Source organism: Apium graveolens, chromosome 6, assembly GCF_009905375.1.
Source record: "Apium graveolens cultivar Ventura chromosome 6, ASM990537v1, whole genome shotgun sequence".
NCBI lineage: Eukaryota > Viridiplantae > Streptophyta > Magnoliopsida > Apiales > Apiaceae > Apium > Apium graveolens.
The window spans coordinates 171,590,573-171,596,627 of record NC_133652.1 but is presented as its reverse complement, the minus strand read 5'-3'; the positions used below and the strand labels follow the sequence as shown (position 1 = coordinate 171,596,627).

General features: G+C 36.2%; 1 non-coding gene across 1 annotated transcript; it reads right to left on the bottom strand.

Annotated features, from left to right (window-relative positions):
- Positions 1–3,779: 3,779 nt before the first annotated feature.
- LOC141670034 (small nucleolar RNA R71) lies at positions 3,780–3,886 on the bottom strand. The gene has a single exon (XR_012554285.1). It is a non-coding gene; the product is annotated as a small nucleolar RNA R71 (small nucleolar RNA).
- Between the last annotated feature and the right edge of the window lie 2,169 nt (positions 3,887–6,055).

The following is a 6,055-nucleotide window of genomic DNA, read 5'->3' as shown; positions in this document are numbered from 1 at the left end:
GTTTTGAACAAGTATTTAAATCCCCTTTGAAAGGAAGATCTTAAATATAAAAATGGGTTTTGGGATCCGCCCTAACTTTTAAAAATCATTTTGAAGACTTGAAAATATTTTTAAGAATGTTTGGAGTAATGTTGATTTAATAAAATAAATCAGTCCCGATATATTAGAAAATATCTGAATATTATTATTTAAATAATATTCCCATAAGGGTGATCCTTATAAAAATAATCGAGGTAGGAGTTTTAAAACTCATACTTGAAATGAATAATAAATAACCAAAGATATACTTATACGAAAGTATGATCTTTATTTGAATAATCAAAAATAAGTTTGATTATCGAAACCTTATTCTTTAATAAAATAAAGAATATTATTTAGTAAATAAGTGGAGTCATAACTCCTCGAATGAATATTCAATAATAATATTCATTAAATAAAATAAAAGGAGTCTTATGTCCTCGAATGAACATTCAAAATAATATTCATTACTATGAATAAACGGAGTCATAAGCCCTTGAATGAATATTCAAAATAATATTCATTAATAAAAATAAAGTTATCGAATAAACCTTATTCGATTCATAGTTTTGAAAACTATATCTATATATATATTATATAAATATATATAATATACTCGAGAACATCAACTCCCGGTTTTAGAAAATGTTCGCCTTTGGGTCCCCTATACTAAGGGTATACGCAACTACTGCTTATCTCTAGCATAGGTATTATGCAATTATAAGCATTGGAATCAACCGATAGATATCAAGATTATGAAACAGACATGCATATAAACCATATCAGTATGCTCCAATATATCGCAAGATTTGCTAATTAACCATCATGCATCTATCACAAGATAATGCATATACATATATACATCACAACAATAGTATAACGGGTAGAAAACTTGCCTGAGCGACTGGGGGTGATAAATGGCTTGGGACGAGTCTGGTAACCTATAAACAACATATAAGTTGGAATTAAACTAAAGTCGCTTATGAATCTATACTTTAACCAATTAGACCCTAACGTTCGCTTTTGCACTTAACTATTCACTTAAGTCGCTCGAGTACCCTCGGCTCCACCATTTTTAATAAATTAACTATTAAGGGTTTTAAGGCGATTCTTTCGCGAGTACCTTACCCACTGCCTAATCCACTTTACATAAATGTTTCATACTCCAATTAGTCATTGAAGGTCTTTAACCAATGTTTCAAAGTAAGGCGAGGGGTAATGGTTCGTTCGGGAAACGCCGTTACTTAAAACGGTCGTTTCTCCTAAACCGTACATCGGATTCAAACGAACCACATATCAAAACTAAGCTCGTAACATGAACTATATAATCATGGAAATGGTCAAACCTAACAGTGAGTTCTCGGGTCCTGATGTTAAGAACAAAATAGTCTAAAGTAAATCGAATATTACGACGGCTATATTTACGCGATTACCAATTTTTATCCTACTCCAAATCAACCACCAATCAACCACAATTCAACCATACAACCAAACTGCATACATACAATGCTACAACAGCCCCAACAACTCAATATTTCCAAATTTATGCTACTTCCCAACATGAACTAAAAGCTTACTTAAGTTCTTTAACTAATCAACAAGATTTACAACTCCAAACACATCACAAAACCAACACATCTCTAAATACACAATAATCAAGCTTCTCATGAACCATACCAAACACAAAAAACTCTAAATATAAAAAATTAGGCTAGGGTATGAGATTATACCTTCCTTGGTGAGTAAAAGTAACTAAGGAGCTTGGAATCACCCTTGAAAGTCCTTACCAAAGCTTAATCAAAACAAAAACTCAAGAACAAAATTTTAAGTTCTTGAAAAACACTATTCACCCTCTTCTTCCATGAATTTTAGGAAGAGATTGTGAAGGAATTTGAAGCTTAAACTTATAGGATATCTATATCTTTGCACAAGGAACCTTAGATAATTATCTCACTAATTAATGAAGCTTGGAACTTGCATTTTGGATTTTTTCTTCTTGAAAATGGAAAAGGGCCGAGAGCTTTGTTGCTTGAAATGGGAAGTCAACTTGTGTTTTTGGTGATATGATTTGTTGGTTGGTTGTTTTTGCTTTTGTTTTAATTATTTACCTTTTAACTATGGTGATTTTTGTGTGGCTTGAAATCAACCACACTTCCTTCCCTTTTGGTCATGCTTAGGTCATCCATCTTATGTCATCTTCCCATGCTTGTCCTCTTCTTATTGGTTTGATGACATCATCCTCACTAACCTCTTTGATTAGTTCCTAATTACTTGGCTAATGACCGCTGATCTGTTATACGGTTCACTTAACTTTCGTTTTCGTTTATCGTTTGAGGGATCATACCTGGGATCTTATTACTTGGGTTTCCTTAACCTTTTGCAATACATTATATTCCTTTTATGATCCTCTCTTATAATCCTTGAATTTAAATTCTTTTTATCCTGTTACCTTATACTCAATTATTTCGGTATCTATGGATTTTCGGGAAAAATCAAAGTGTTCGAATTTGGATTATGTCGATCTTTACATACACTTATATATCATATAGAGTACTAATAAGACCTCCGAATAACAATAAAAGAACCCGTACATAGTGTGGCATGAAAAGTTTTCTTATTCAGCATAATCAGCAAAAACACTATTCATAAGGGTTACAAAAAGTTTAAAATTTTGGGGTTATTACAGATAACTTGCACATTAAACCGTTATGTTGTCAAATTCAATAAACATATAGGGTCTCAATATAATTGGTGTCTATTCAACCTCTATCTCTTTTGTGGATGTCTGTTAGTAGGGTATTCGTACAATGAAAGTTTGCATTTACTAGTTTCGTGTTATCTGATTAGTTTTCATCACCATTGTATGCTAAGGTTAAGAACAAGGACTTTGAATGAAGTAGTAATGAAGTTAGAATCCCATGTTTGTCTCATATAAGTAAGTCAACCTCAATTCTCTTAGTTAATGTTATTTAGTATAATCTCTTAGTTAATTAAAACCAATTTATTATTTGTCTTATCATTGGATAATAACCATATCATTGTTGCATAAGTGCATAGATTGAAGTCAACCTAAACCAGTCTCTGTGGTAACGAACTAGAAAGAATTCTATAATACTTGTGAACTCGTACACTTGCGTGAATATTAGCGCGTGTTCTCATCCTAACAAGTTTTTGGCGCCGTTGTCGGGGACTCGGTGTTAATTTTTAGTTTATGTGCTTGTCATCAGTGGTCGTTAAAGTTCACTGACTCGGATATTTTACTTACTTATTGCTTGTTTGTGTTTCAGGTACTCTAGAGAACGTTTATGCTAACGTGTTCTCGATCTCGCAAGAGAACACTGGATAAAGCGGAGGAAGAAGTGATTATTGTAATGGGAGAACCAACAGCGAATCCGAAGGCTTTGATGGATTACTCTCAACCGAAGATCGATGATATTCAGTCTAGCATTGTCAGACCAGCCATCACGACTAACACTTTTGAAATCAAGGCTAGCACGATTCAGATGATACATAATTCAGTTCAGTTTGGGGGTTCTCCTATAGAAAATTCCAACTTGCACATCAGAGATTTCATCGAGATTTGCAACACTTTCAAGTTTAATGGAGTTTCTGAAGATGCTAGAAAGCTAAGGTTTTTCCTGTTCTCTATGAGGGATAAAGCTAAGAGCTGGTTGCATTCTCTACCAGCAGGTTCTATCATAAAATGGGAAGATCTTGCTCAAAATTTTCTAACTAAATTCTTCCCTATGGCGAAGACAACTGCAATCAGGAATGCTCTTACTCAATTTGTGCATCAATCTGGAGAATCGTTGTGTGAGGCTTGGGATCGCTACAAGGAGATGCTTAGGAAGTGTCCTCATCATGGTATTCCTGATTGAATAATTATCAATTGCTTTTATAATGGCTTGGGAGCACAGTCTAGACCCATGCTTGATGCAGCATCAGGTGTAGCCTTATGGGCTAAGAGCTACGATGAAACTTATGAGTTGATTGAACTGATGGCTGCTAAGGAATACCAGAACCCCTCTCAGAGACTACCTCAAGGCAAGGTAGGAGGATTCTGGAGGTGGATGCAACTACTGCTATAGTTTCTCAGCTTAAGGCTTTAACGATGAAGGTGGATTCTTTGGCTAATTATTGAGTTAATCAGATCACTAGTGTTTGTTAGCTTTGTGTTGGTGCGTATGAGACGAAGCAGTATGCTATTTCTAATGAATCAGCTCAGTTCGTGAGCACCTTTCAGAGGTCGCAACAACCAGTTCCAGCCACCTATCATCCCAACAACCGCAATCATCCTAACTTTAGCTGGAGCAACAATCAGAATGCGGTGCAACAGCCTTATCAGCAGTATGCAGCAAAGAAATACAACCCTCCTGGTTTTCAGCAACCGTAATATGCACCAAGACAACAACTCCAACAACAACAATCTAATGAAAAATATGAATTAGAGGAGTTGAGGCTCATGTGCAGGAGCCAAGAGGTTTCTATTAAGACCTTAGAGAATCAAATTGCGCAGATTGCCAATGCCTTGCTGAATCGACAACTTGGTACACTCCCTAGTGACATAGAAGTTTCAGGCAAGAAGGAAGCAAAAGAGCAGGTTAAGGCAATTACATTGAGGTCTGGGAAGGTTGCAAGTCCCGAAAAATCTCAAGTTCCAGAATTTGAAGTTGTGGCTGAAGAAGATGTGCAGAAGGCAGCAGAAGTGGAACCAAGGAAGAAAACTACGGAATACACTCCTCCCGAGGGTAATACATGGGAGAAACAGGTATACCCTCCACCTCCTTTTCTTAAGAGGCTGCGGAAGCAAAAGTTTGATAAGCAATTTGCTAAGCTTCTAGAGGTGTTCAAGAAACTTCATATCAACATATCTTTCGCTGAAGCTCTTTAACAAATTCCTAGCTATGCGAAGTTTATGAAAGGTATTCTCTCTCAAAAAGTAAAGCTCGATGACTTAGAGATCGTTGCTCTTACGGAGGAATGCAGTGTTGTGCTGCAACAAAAGCTACCTTTGAAGCTTAAAGATCCTGGAAGCTTCACTATTTCTTGTACCATCGGAAACATATCGTTCGAAAAGTGTTTATGTGATTTGGGAGCTAGCATCAATCTGATGCCTTTGTCTGTCTTCAAGAAGTTGGATTTACCTGATCCAAAGCCTACATATATGTCCTTGTAATTGACCGATCGTTCTATCATATATCCACGAGGCATTATGGAGGATGTCTTGGTCAAGGTGGACAAACTCATCTTTCCTACTGACTTTGTAATTCTTGATTTCGAGGAGAATAAAAAGATTCCCATAATCTTGGGAATACCATTTTTGGCTACTGGCCGAACCTTGATTGATGTGTAGAAGGGTGAGCTCACTATGCGAGTACTGGATCAGAATGTGACGTTTAATGTTTTCAATGCCATGAAATTCCCTACTGATAAAGAGGAGTTCTTAAAAGTGGAATTAATCGATTTTGTGATTACTTCAGAACTTGATCAAATGCTAAGGTCTCATGCTTTAGAGAAGGCCTTGATGGGAAATTCAGATAGTGAAGATGATGAAGGTGATGAGCAGTTACAGTATTTGAATGCTTCTCCTTGGAAGCGAACGCTAGATATGCCTTTTAAATCTCTTAGATTGGAAGAGCTGAAAAAGTCTCCAAAGCGTCTTAATCCATCTTTTGAGGAAGCTCCTACTCTCGAGCTTAAACCTTTGTCTGAACACTTGAGGTATGCATTTTTAGGTGATGCATCTACTTTGCCTGTTATTATTGCATCTGACCTTTCAGGTAGTGATGAGGAAAAACTCTTGAGAATTCTGAGAGAGTTCAAATCGACAATTGGATGGACTATAGCAGATATCAAGGAAATCCGCCCTTTTTATTGCATGCAAAAAATTCTGCTAGAGATAGGAAGTAATCCGACTGTTGAGCAACAAAGAAGGCTAAATCTGATCATGAAAGAGGTCATGAAGAAGGAAATTCTCAAGTGGCTAGATATAGGGATCATCTATCCTATTTCTGATAGTTCTTGGGTGAGCCCAGTT